The sequence below is a fragment of the Leopardus geoffroyi genome, chromosome C2 (genome assembly GCF_018350155.1).
Source record: "Leopardus geoffroyi isolate Oge1 chromosome C2, O.geoffroyi_Oge1_pat1.0, whole genome shotgun sequence".
Classification (NCBI taxonomy): Eukaryota; Metazoa; Chordata; class Mammalia; order Carnivora; family Felidae; genus Leopardus; species Leopardus geoffroyi.
In genome coordinates this window covers 61,660,150-61,674,567 of record NC_059333.1, presented here as the reverse complement: position 1 = coordinate 61,674,567, position 14,418 = coordinate 61,660,150, and positions in this window count along the sequence as shown.

The window sequence follows — 14,418 nt, the reverse complement described above, 5'->3', positions numbered from 1 at the left end:
ACAGCCTGCTATGGGCTGAACTTTTATCCTCCAACCCCCAATTCATATGTAGAAACCCTAACTCCCAAGGTGATGATATTTAGAGAGATAGGCTTTTTGGGAGATAATTAGGTTTAGATGAAGTCATGAGGGTGGAGTCCCCCTGATGAGATTTAGGTCCTTAGAAGAAGAGACCAGAGTGCCTGCTCCTCTCCCACCCTACCTCACCCTCCCTGCCGTGTTGAGGATACAGCAAGAAGGCAGCCATCTACAAGGCCAGAAGAGAGTTCTCACCAGAACCCAACCATGCTGGCACCCTAATCTCAGAATTCCCAGCCACTGAAACTGTTAAGAAATTTTAGTTACCCAATCTATGATATTTGTTATGGCCTGAGCAGACCAAGAAATAACCATTCCCCACCACCACATGCAGCAACTTTTGTTCACTGTTTGCTCTTATGCTTTTATGAAAGAGTTTCAAACTTCCACCTTTCCATGTGTAGGATAGCATGGGAAAGAAACAATCTCCCAGGGGATGGGGTAGGGCAAAGGAGTGAATGATGAAGCTCATTATTCCATAGGTATTTTCATCAACTCCTTGCTCCATAAGTCTTTTGTTCTGCCCTCATATTCCCTTGTGGACACCAACTCTAGCAATCTGGGCCTCTGCAGTAAAGGAGCTGGTAATAATGGCCTCTATCCTAGGAGAAAGGAAAGAGCAAAATGTAAGCCATAGAGACAAATAGCAGCATTACTGGTAATAAGGCAGATTTCCACCATAGATAACAGTTTTTTAAAATATGATCAGATAATCAAAGATTCCTGAAAGGGGTTTCTTACTTTTAAAATTAAAAATAAACCTAACATTTGAGTTGCTCAGTGAAAAGAAACCAAAGTGTGATCCATTCAGAGACTCCCCTGAAGGTAAGGTAAGAAAAGGCTTGAAAGACCAAAGGGAAAAACTGTGTTCAGGTCAAAACAGAGTGTTAAAGTGTTCTCATTTCAATTGGATTTCCTGGAGCCCCCAAGATTTTTGAATGCTGATTCCCCCAAATATACTAAAGATTAGCAAGACAACCTGTTAACAAAACAAATCTCACTGCAGTGAGAAAACTGCCTTGGTAGTCTTAGTAGCATTTCAGAGGGGAAAGAGAGAAAGCTGGGATATTCATTGAGATTTTAGTCTGGCTTAAAGCAGTTCCTTCAATAAAGCAGGAGACAACAAAGCAGGAGATGCTGGACAGGATGTGGAGAAATGGGAACCCTCTTGAACTGTTGGTGGGAATGCAAACTGATGCAGCCACTCTGGAAAACAGTGTGGAGGTTCCTCAAAAAATTAAAAATAGATCTACCCTATGACCCAGCAATAGCACTGCTAGTGGGATACAGGGGTGCTGAGGCATAGGAGCACCTGTACACCAATGTTTATAGCAGCATTCACAACAATAGCCAAATTATGGAAAGAGCCTAAATGTCCATCAACTGACGAATGGATAAAGAAGATGTGGTTTACATATACAATGGAATACTACTTGGCAATGAGAAAGAATGAAATCTGGCCATCTGTAGCAACGTGGATGGAACTGGAGAGTGTTATGCTAAGTGAAATAAGTCAGGCAGAGAAAGACAGACACCGTATATTTTCACTCATATACGGATCCTGAGAAACTCAACAGAAGACCAGGGGGGAAGGGAAGGGGGGAAAAAAAAGTTACAGACAGGGAAGGAGGCAAACCATAAGAGACTCTTAAATACTGAAAACAAACTGATGGGAGGTGGGGGAGAGGGGAAAGTGGGTGATGGGCATTGAGGAGGACACCTGTTGGGATGAGCACTGTGTGTTGTATGGAAGCCAATTTGACAATAAATTGCATATAAAAAAATAAATAAATAATGCAGTTCCTTCAATGAAGACACTTGGTTAGAAATGGATAAGAACCATCATATGGTGGTTTAGGATGTTGGTAGACACAAGTATTTTGAAGTAAGAAGTTCTGAGGTCTTGGGGTATAAATGGTCTTTGATATTTTCTACTAAAGAGTCAATGGGCCTTTCAGGAAGTTCCTGGAATGAACAATGAAGTTATATGTAACTTTTGTCTTCCAGGACAAGAACATCCTGATGAAGAGTAGAAAGCACTACCACAAAACATGTCACTTTGGCATGAGGATTATTTTGAACTCTCAAGGCAATGGAAAAGCAGGTTAAAAAAAAACAAAAAAACAAAAAAACAAAAAAAAAAAACCCTCTTTCCCACCCCTATTTGTCTAAAATTTAGATATAATTTGTATTATTCTCCACTCTCTAACAGGAAGGACAGGAAGTTCATCATCAAAGAGAACCCTAGATTCATAGTGCAGAGATGACACCAGAGGAATCTACATAACTTAACTAGCCCTTGTCTTTCATTAGTTTTCTCATATATTTACCTTCCTACAATTTACTTCCCCTAGAACCTTAAGGACCTTTGTGTTGTCACTTCTCTAAAAATTCATGGTTCTTTTGTTAAGATGCTACCTAAGCCCAAGTTCTAACAACCCCTTTGAGTTACTCATCTGAGTGCTCCCATTTATAAGTGGAATACACATATAAAACAAATTTTTGTTCTCTCCTGTTGGTCTAATTTGCAGAGCCCCAGCTGGAAAACCTAGTAGGGCAGAGGGAAAAAAAGTTTCTTCCCTTATATAGAAATAATGTTATATTGATGACAAGAGCAGAGAGTAAAGTCAGGTCATTGTAAAAGTAAGCTTTGTGAATAGTTTCCATGCTCACTCCATGATGCCCCTAATTGTAATCAGTTGTATACATGATGGTTTCCCATCGAATAAATTGTAAGCTCTTTCAGAACAGAGATTATACTGCCCTTCAAACATTGCCCATGATCTTTTCTGTCCCCCATATTGTTTCAGCCTCAAAATCATCATCTCTAAGACATGTATACCTTCTAGAAGTTTCTATAATTCTCAACCCTTCTGGTAAGCAAAAAAAGCTACTTGTTTAGTGAGAAACACTAGTTGTGGGTTTTTCCTAAATGAAAAACTAAAATCATCTTGGATTCCCTGAACATGTTCAATGTAATTCATTCAGAGAGCACATGTTTTGAGCTAATTTTAGCATGGATTGATTGTTAAGACTTCTCAATTGTTTGCAAAAACAGTGCTTAAATAAGATAGCTTGGGTATGTAAAAGTGTATTGTATTTTTTTCCATAGCAGTGCTAAATGTTTAAGAATCACAATTGTAAAAATTCCATTTCAGTGTGTCTTTATTTTTATTACACCAGTTTGTCATCAGCAAAACGCTGTGAAGTTTCCTGAGGAGAGAAGAGTTCCTTTGCGTTTGAAATGACTAAGAAATATTTGTAATTATAATTGTTATTTCAGATCCTATGGTAGTCACAGGTGCCCCACTGATGGCCTTCTGTATGAACCTGCTTTTAGATCTTATAAAATGCTTCTCTTTTAGGAATGACGTTGCTCTTTCTCATTTTCATTGCATTTTATGTATCACTTCATCAAAATTTATAAGGAAAGAAATTTGAGGTAAATTATAAATTGATGGGAGGTTTATCAGAGATATCACACTTGAAGTTACAACAAGAATGCTCCATGAAAACAATGTTGGATCTTTCTACTGCCATATTTACCACACCCAGTACTATGCCAGGCATGCTGGGCATTTTCTCAATTACTCCTTAAGCCTGTTTTCACATTCCAGATTTTAAAGTGAGACTCTCAGGTAATTGTGCTGCAGAGCATGTAAACTTCTACCTCATATCATTCAATAACCCTTCATTTGCTTAAGAAATCTGTTTAGGTATTATGTCTGGGAGTCTCAGGCAAATTATAAGCCAACTTTGACACCGTTTTCTCCACAGTTGTCAAGTAATGAATTCTGGAGTATCCTGAAGGCTGTGTAATGGTGTTATATGGGATTGCTTAAGTCCAAATTGACCAAAACATGCCCCTGGCACTTACATTTTACAATTTGTTTTCAGATCATGATCTGCACTTTCGTAAGTGTTAGAGGAAAAAGGCTGAGAAATGCTGCCTCAAGAGACATGGGAGATAAGGTGAGCAGTGCCTTTATCCAGCTATTAAAATCTTGAATGGTTTAACTATAGTTTGGAAGATAAATTCCTACTGTTGTATTTCCCAAAATGTGGTAGACTGTAACCAATAGATGTGTGAAAAGGGCACCTTCATTGCATAACTTTGAGAAAGATGAATTAAACACAGTTAAATAGATTTCTCTACTGGATTTCTAGAGCCTTAATATGTTCTGAGGGGGATATTCTATGCAAGGTTTTCCCAGGTAATGTGCAAAATAGAAAACGTTTTCACAGAATATTTCTTAAGACTAATGTTTAAAGAAAAGCCATTGGTAAACACAGGGATAAAGAATCAATTAATAAATGATTCCAAATAACTTTTCCATTTTTTTTATCAAATGCAGATAAAATTAATCCTTTACTAATTAGTCCTATAAATTTGGTAGGAATTATCTAGATAAATATGGTGAGTTATATATCTGTCCCTCGCCATTTGCTGTAGTGAGGGGGGGGGGGGGGGAAAGGATGCTTCTTAGATGGCCTAAAACACATGCCTATCCCTAATGTTCCCACCACTGGGAAGCTGGAAAAGGCAATAGGTCAGCTTCACCTATATGGTCCCAGTGAAAAATCATTGGTTACTATCTTGGCATAATACCAAGCACCTTATATGATCATCAGGATGAAGTGAGAGAGTGTATTTAAAGCATTTCAGCACAATGCCTCGCTCACAGCAAGTGGTGAATAAGTGGTAACTGCTATCATAACATCAACAGTATCGCACCCTTTATATCTATTCAGAGTATGTCATCTTTAGGCTTCTAATCTAGTGCAACTGCCTCCTCACTGACCTATCCATAACTGTGTCTAATTCCTCAAACTGCATCTATATTGCCTTTCAAAAATGCTTTTCTGAGTATGCCACTTGCCTACTCTCTGTAGAATAAAGTTCAAACACTTGCACACAGGCAGGTCTCTCGGTCTGGTAAGAGTCTACCTTTCCAAGTTTATCTTCCACCATTTTCCTGGTTCCATGGTTTCTACATTTCAGCCCTACTGCACCTCTTACCCCTAAAGACACCATACATAATCATCCATCTGTCTGTTTAATCATATCATAATGCTCAAAATGAGATATGCTTCCCCTGACTCCAATTGCAAAAAGTCTTCAAGGCCAACTCATCTACTGTCTATCCTTAAGAATCCCCAGTCAAACTTATTCACTTTCCCCTCTCTGCTCTCATATACTTTTTACCTCTGTTATAGCACTCCTCACACATCCTCATATAACAATTACCTGTGCAAGTGTATTTCCATGCGTTACTCAGGACTGGCTGTTGTAGGGGATAGGACCCTAATTTGAACTTGCTTGGGTAAAAATATGGAGAGTAAATTGGAAATATCCTGAGTCACTCACATAATTCATAGAATACATGAACAATCAAACCTCAAAAAGACCAGAGATATATCTAGGCTTCTGGGAAAAAAAAAAAAAAATGCAACTATAGACAAAAAAACACCACTAGAATTTTGTTCCAAAGACAAATCTGCATCATGTTTTTTTCTCTGTGGGTGGGATCTCCTTTTCTTTGTGAAGTATATGGAGGTAAAATTTACATATGACAAAATATACCCTTTTTATTATACAGTTCAAGGAGTTGTGAAACACATACAGCCCTATAACCACCATTATAAACAAAATATTAAATAGTTTTCTCACTCTCCAAAACCTCCCTCAAGCCATTGCAATCAAACTCTCCCTGCAACCTCATCCCCAGGCAAACACTGACTGGGTTTTCTGTCCTCACAGTTTTGCCTTTTCTAGAATGTCCTATGAAACCATACAGTCTGCAGTCTTCTAAGTATGACTTCATTCACTGAGCATAATGGTCTTTGATATTTATTCATGCTGTTGCATGTATCAATAGTTTCTTGATCTTGCCTTATTAACTAGGACCTCCAGTGTAATGTCGAACAGGAGTGGTAGGAGTAGACATGATTGGTTTTTTTTCCCCCAATCTTAGGGGAAGAGCATTAATTATTAAATATGACGTTAGTTGTACATTTTTTGGTACATGCCCATCACAGGTGGATTAAGTCTCCTATTCCTAGTTTGCTGAGAATTTTTGTTTTATAAGTCATGTATATGTATTAAATTTTACACTTTTGTAGATTGTAAATATGTAGTTTTTTTCATTAGTCTGCTGATATGATGAATTATACAGATTCATTTTCAAATGCTGAACCAGCCTTGCATTTACAGGATAAACTCCAATTAGTCATAATGTATTATCCTTTCTTATATAGTGGATTCAATTTTCTGATATTTTGAGTATTTTAGCATCTGTTCATTAGGAATATTTTTAGTTTATTTGTAATATTTTTTCTCGTTTTGGCATTATAGTAAAATGAGTTAACAAGCATTCACCTCTATTTTCTGGAAGAGTGTGTGTAGATTTGGTATTCTTTCTTTCCTAGAAGTTTAGTAAGTACCACATTTTAGGAGATACATTATTGGGGTTATGTATTCTTGCAGGAGTTTTGCTAGACTTTCGAGACAAAGACTATGTCATCCAGTTATTGACTATACGGACATAGAGCTGTTTGTAATAATCCCTTATCCTTTTAATGTCTATAGAATAGTGATGTTTCCTTTTTCATTGTGGATATTAGTCTTTTTTTTTTTTTTTTTTTGGTTTTCTCTTTTCCCCTCCCCTTGACTCAGTTTGGGTTTATCAATTATATTGACCTTTTCAAAGTACCAGCTTTTCATTTCATGGATTCTCTTTGACTTCTACTCTTTATTTTTCCCCTTTATTCTGTTTGCTTTGAGGTTTAATTTTTCTTTTTCTAGATTCTTAAGGCTTAGATCATGGATTTAAGACCTTTCTTCTTTTCTAATATAAGCATTTAATTCTATGAATTGCACATATAACATTGCTCTAGATGCATCCCACACATTTTAATGTGTGGCATTCTTACTTTCGTTTAATCCACAATATCTTCTAATTTCCTTTCTGACTTTATTTTTAACCCAAGGATTATTTAGCAGTGGTGTTTATTTTCTAAAATATTTGTGAATTTTCCAGATATCTTGCTGTTATGGATTTCTAAGTTAGTTCCATTATGGTAACAGAATGTACTCTATAATTTCAATCTTTTAAATTTCTTTTGGTTTAATAGCCCAGAACATAGTCTACCTTGATCAATGTTTCATATGCATTTAAACAGTATGTATATTCTTCTGCTATTGGGTAGAGAGTTCTATAAATGTCAACTAGTTCAAATTGGTTTGGAGTGTTCATGTCTTCTATATCCTTACTGATTTGGTCTTCTCTCAATTACTGAGAGTCTTGAATTCTCCAGCTATAATTGTAAGTGTATCTATATTTGCTTTCAGTTCTAACAACTTTTGCTTCATATAAATTGAAATGTGTTAGGTGCATGTATATTTAGGATTGTTACGACTTCTTGGAGACTAAATTCTTTATTATTATGTCACATGCAGGAGTAGGTTTTGAAATCCATCATGATTTCCTCAGAGGTCATGAGCAATGCCAGACTGAATTTCACATTTTGTCCCCCATTGCCAAAGAATGACTCTTTCTCAAAACTGACTCAAATTGCCCATGGTTTAAGGTAGGCACTCAACCCTGGAGCAGAGTCTGTAAGAATATGGCTTCTATCTTATAAATTCCATGGTTGGAATGAGACAAGGAAGAGGTCATGGGGGGGGGCGGGGGTGGATGCTGGGAAGATAGTAGCAAAACATCTACCACAAACTTCAAAATAAAAAATGCTGAAGTCGTGATACTGGTCATGTTCATCCTAAAGAATCTGGCAAATGTTTGTTCATCAAGGAAGGCTTGGCCAAGGCCTTTGATTTGACTGCTTCCTTCTCCCTCTGCCCAACCCTAGTTCCTTCCTTTCCCCAACAGGTGTCAATGCTAAGAATACGACTTGGTATACTTCCTGCACACTAACCTCCATCTCTGTCTGCTTTCCAAGAACCAGACCTACAATACAATCTCTTTAAGAATCTAATAAGAGATCTAACTCTGCTTAGAATAACATTCAACTTTATATAAATTTAGGACTTTCACAACACTGATTCTCACTATGTACCCTAAAAGAACACTTTAAATCTCATTTTGCAGAATCTTAAGCCCAGAGATATTTGTAATTTGCCTAATGTCCTATGATGACTCCATGGAAAAACTAGAACTAAATCCTTGTTTCTAATCACATAGCCATTTACACTTTCCACCGTCTTGAAAAACTGACCATTTACCTGTTTCTATATTTTTACTCAAATTAATAACCTAATTATGGAAAACCTGTGTTCCAGACACTATACTTAATGTTTGCCCTGTATTATCTCATTTAATCCTCAGGGGAAACTTGTGAAGTAGACACAATTATCCTTATCTTGCAAATGAGGGAAACAAAGCCTTTCCAGAACCACTTTCTAGAGGTAAGAGCCAACATTTGGATCCAGTTGTCCTCTATAGAGACAATTCTGAACAGCAATACTATATATATACATTGGAAATGCTTTTGTATATAATACATTTTATTGATTTTTCCACATATTATACATCTATACAATAGGAAGCCTACACAAAATCTGAAACCCTGAACTCATTCCAAATGGTTAGTTTATTAACTCAGCAAAAAATTAGTATTTATGTGCCTGGAGCCTCAATCCACAATGACCAAAAAAGATACAGTCTCTGCCTGTATGGAATTTAAGTCTAAAAGGGATACAGACATTATTATAAGTATAAATTTAGTTTAATTCATGTTGTTTCATTTTATGTCAAATCATGGTTAAAAAAAAAAAAAAAGTTACAGAAATGCTATAATGGCATTTAACACGGGGACCTAAAGTAGAATTAGAGGGTGAGGGAGGAGACTTTCCTGAGGGGTAATATTCAGGCTGAGAACTAAGAATGCATACAGGTGAATCCAGTAAAAGGAGATGGGGAAATGTATTTGGCAGGTGAAAGGAAATAGGGATGGAAGAGCCAGGTCTCTATTTCAGTGGAAGGTAACCAGGGTTGTACCAGGGCTCTGAATGGCTTTGATTATCCAGGGACCCATCGTTTCTGAATATGTTTTATTTGTACCATGTTTTTACAATGTTTGTTCTCTCAGTTCTATAATTACTCTTCATGATGAATAGAAATGAAATATTGTTAGTTCTCTTTTTCTTTCTGATAAAAGCACTCCTCTCTATAAAAGGACTTGAAGAAAATACTGAAAGCAGTCTTTATCCCACTCTATCACCTAACTCATCAATACACACAGCTATATTATGCCTCCCACTCAGCCTATACATTCATTTAAGTAATGATTACCCTTTACAGTCCTCATTTGGAAAGGCGGATCCTCCCAGGAGTGAATTAAGCCTCTACCCCTGTGCTTTCCTTAGGACCCTAATGAACAGATGTCAGCAACCTCTCCCTTACTTTGGAAAGGTTTTAAACTCCTGATGTAGCCCAAGACTCAGGACCTGGTTCCCCCTTCTCTGTGACTGTGAATGCAGATCTTTGGTACTTTGCCGTGTCCCTCAGAAAAGTGCAGAATAGTGTACAAGCTATTGATAAGGGTGTTCTCCACCCCCCCTGAAGAGTAGCTAGGCATTCCCACAGCCAGCCAAGTGACCTTCAAATCAAAGAATGGAGCTACTGAATCCCATGCTCAGCCCCATTCTAGGCCCACATGATGAGAAGGGCCATTTATTTCCATTGTTTGATCCTATGGTCTAAATGTAGTATGTGACCTGAGAAACTAGGAAAACACAAGACATTGACAAGAATGAGGGAGAAAAAGGATTCTGTAGAGATCTTCAGATTTGAAGAAAATTTCTATAAGCCTTGGTTTTCTCAACTGTAAAACAAGGTAATGGGACTAGACGGCCTCAAAGAAGTCCTCCAGCTATGCTAACCAACTTTTCCCAGTTTGCCTCAAGTGGCCCTGATTTTAAAGTTGAAAGCCTCACATCCTAGAGATCCCCTCAGTCCCTGGCAGCCTAAGAGAGGTGGTCACCCAACTTTCTCTGCTGGTCTGTGAGGAAGCCCTGACTCTTCACTTGATACACACATTTAAAGTAATTTTTTTATAAAGTTTTTCTTTTTCTTTCTTTTTTTTTTTGAGAGAGAGAGAGAGCATGAGCAGGGGAGGGGCAGAGAGCAAGGGAGAGAGAGAGAGAATCCCATGCAGGCTCTGCACCATCACCACAGAGCTGGATGCAGGGCTCAAACTCATGAACCAGGAGATCATAGCCCAAGCTGAAAGCAAGAGTCCCACGCTTAAATGACTGAGCCACCCACATACCTGGATACACACATCTCAATTTACTGTTTGGTTTAAATGACAACAATCTCAACCTCATGAGGTTTAATTTCAACAGAAATGCAAACATTTTTGTCTTCTTTCTCACATGGGCTTTAGCCTTTTTAGATTGTTCAATGTTTGTTAATTTAGTCAAATGAGTGCTAACACAGCCAAAGGTTGAGATTTTATTTTGCCTTGTGAAATTCTTGTGTGGCATGGCATCTTCTAGAAGTGGGAAAGCACAGTGACATGATGTAATCAGCAATCATCTCAAGAGCTGCTCTCTCAGCATCATTTATCTGACAGGGCAAAGCACTTCACTAAATCTAAAACTAAGGGTCATAGGTATTTGTAACTGCTACAAAAATTATCATTGTTCTCTAATATTAACATTAATAGGTTTCTGTGACTCTTCCAAATGCAATCCTAGTCTCTGCTCAGAAAGGAAGCAATGACCTCATCCTTAGCTACTATTCTGAAATCAGTCATAGTGACTAAAACCCTTGTTTTCTTCACAAAAGAGAAATCAGATGACCTTTGCTCTGACCTTTGACTCGATATTTACAAAAGCTAATTATAGGGCGGGCGAGTGTCCTTTATCATTCAGGGACATTTGGTTAAGGTCTAGTCTTTAAAAAAAGAAGAGTCAGGGTACTGTTTAGAGCTGGACATGGTGTGAGGAAATCTAGAAAGAGATAGTTAATTTTGTATTTTGGTTATTAACATCGATTTTCTGAAAACCAATCAAGGAGAACAGAGGCAATAGAAGTCAGTCATTAAAATCGGTGTTTTGACTAACAAAACAGAATCAGTCATCTGATGGTCTGGTGGTTAGAGGTCATAGAGATACTCAAGTCTGACAGCTTGAGCATTAAACCTCTCATTTTCCACCACTACACCCTCTGCTACTGCATCAGCAAGAAAAGAACTGCATTACTTAAACTCTAAAGGTTACTTGGCTAATAAAGAATGCCCTGAAGATTGAGGGTAGTCATATATCCCCATAGCGCACATATCTCATTTACCTTTAATACAATCTTTATGCTCATAAAAAAAGATTTTTAAAGAGTAAAAAATTCAGGAGAAAAAAAAAAGCATTTGGTAATTCAAACAATAATGGAGTGCACAGCATTCCTTTCTCCCCAGGCTTCCCCTGGTAATCTTTCTCAGGGTAAAAGTAGAGGTCTGATTCCTTTTGTTCATTCCAGCCACCGCCCTTTAGCAATCTGAGTCTGAGCAAGACTGCCACGCCCAGTCATGGGACAAAGGCAGAAATAGGGGAACTCTGGGCACAGAGACAGCCGACTTTATTTATAGATGTGTGATATATTGGTCTCAATGACATGAAGGTGCAAATCAGTTGCTATCTCTGCAAATGAACAATTAAAACAGGGGGGCTTAAAATATATGTATGTTCTAAAATGCTATCTGATCAAAGTATTCTTTTCCTAGAAAGAAAGGGATGTGGCCACAGGATTCTGATTTTCAGAAAAAGGGTGAATGCTGCCCCCTTTTGACTGTTAAGAGCTATATATACCATACAGCCTTAAACCTGAAACATAATGCAATGATAGACTGTGGGAATAAAAATCCTGTTTCTGTCATGAGAAATCTGATTACATCTTAGAAACTGGATAGCTGAAAGGGCTCAAAGTTCATATACTAAGACTTTTAATGTGACTTTCCTAGCTTCCTGTAAGCTTCCTTTATCCAGCCTCCTACCTCATTTTAGTTGTGCCTATTTTATAGACTCAGTTCTGCCTGTAGTAATTATTTGACTTTACTACTCGGTTTCTCCCACTGGTCATAGGCTCCTTGTGAGCCTGGGCCATTTCGGTTTTTGCCTAAGTATCAGAGTACCTACAAAGACTTGTGCATAGTGGGTGCTCAAAAAATAGGTTTATTGAAAGCAAACATCTAGCTGAGGTCAAGATCATAGTCTAGTTATGAATGGTTCTCTCTAAGCAAAGAGAATGAGTCCATTTGTGCCTTAAAGTCAGGATATGCATATAAGCGGCATCATAATTTAAGCCAGGAACTCTAAATTTTGAGAATGCATTCCCAACAAATGTTATACTTATTTAGACATTATACATTATATATGTGTGTGTATATATATGTATGTATGTATATGTATGTATATAGAATGTATATAATGTATACATTATATAATGTATATATACACATATAATGTATGTATACACATATAATGTATATATATATACACATATAATGTATATATAATACAATATACATTATCCATTATCCATTATATGGATCTACTACTGAACGGTTATATTATATACATTCAAATATATACACAGAAAGATGATGAAAAACTTAGTCCTACTACACACAGGCATAACATGAAGTGAAATAAATTAGACACAGAAGAATACATTTTTGTAGGATTCCATTGACTTAAAACTGAAAAACAGACAAAACTAACGCATAGATTTAGGAGTCAGTGATTACCTGTGTGTGGTGGGGGGGGGGGAGGATACTAACTAGAGGGAAGAACAGGGGTGACTTCGAGGATACTACTATGGTTTTATTTCTTGATCTTGATGCTGGCTAGGCAAATGTGTTTAGTTTGAAAAATTCATTAAGTTATACCCTTATGAAATGTGTACTTATGTATATATTATACCTCATTAGGAAATATTTTTAAACAATACTTTCTCAAACTTCAAGAGACTGACTTGCGTATTTCCTAGGGTCCATGTCCCCCATTTGGGATACCTCTGCTTTAATTAAGAAGGCTAATCAAACTCTTTCAGCTACTGGTCAGATAGGACAATCCCTTCCATACAAAAAAAAATCTCTAGCAGAAAAGCCTTTGCATCAGCTTCCAGATGTTATAGCAACTAGAGGGCACCTATCCTTAGGAAAGGTTGATTCTTCTTTCTGCCCCTCTTAGGTCCCTAAGATACTATTGCTGACTTGGTAAAGTCATTTCATGCATGTAAGTCTACCTTTAGGAGCAAAAGAGAACATTTTCACAGCAAAGAACGTTGTCAAGTTTGTCTCCCACAGCCTCAGATTTCTCATCTGTAAAATGGGAAGTAGACTTCATTGTTTTGTGGGAAAGATTTGCTGCATTAAAATGCACAGAGGACAGGACCTAGCAACTTGTTGACTCTAATAAATTTAAGAAACATCCTGAACTAGGGAAAAGGTCCTGCTCTCGGAGTCCGAGGACCCAAATCCCAGACCTGGTTCTGCCAGCCATAGTGGTGAAGTCACATCACTCTAAGTCTCTTAATTACTTCAACTGTACAATGACCAGATAGCCTTTAAGTCACAAAGGTAAACAGATGTGAATAAAGACTAAAAGACCAATACAATACTCTGCTAGCCAGTGAGCAGAGGTTCAATTTATCCCTGCTGCATGATTAGAATTTTATGATTTGCTGGCCAGTTGCTTTCTTGGCTTTTCACTTTATTACTACAATTTCCTGTGATAGTATAATTTCCTGTTTTCTCCCCTGCTTTCCTTTCACCTTGCTTAACCACATTGTGTTGTTGGACCGTAAAGTTTTAAAGGAAAGGACTCTAAGGAGACTTTAAGCCCTTTGTTAAAGGCTGGTTACCTCTGCTAACAGGACGTGTCCTCTGACACACTAGAGGAAAATTATGGAAGAGCCAACAAAAATGGTTTGGCCTGTGTTGAAAGGTATAAGGATATTTTAAAAGGAAGGATGTTATTAAATTTGCAGAAGCAAAGTGAAACAATACAAACTAATTGCTATAAAAAAATAAACTGGAGATGATGCTATTCAAGAAAAATCTGGAGTATTTTAAGCATAAGAAAGGCCAGCTTGAAAAACAGGAGCTTAGACCTCAAGTAGAAGTCTGCTTTCGGAGACGAATCAAGTCCTCAAAGCAAAGAGGAACACTGCTCAAGGTAGATGAGCACAACTCCAGAAAAAAAAAATATTGATGCCCACATGTAAATATTTAATAATAATGCTAGGATATGGAAAGATATAAAGGGGTAATATATATAAAGATGCTGTACTCTATTCAAAACTCTGGAATAACTGACTA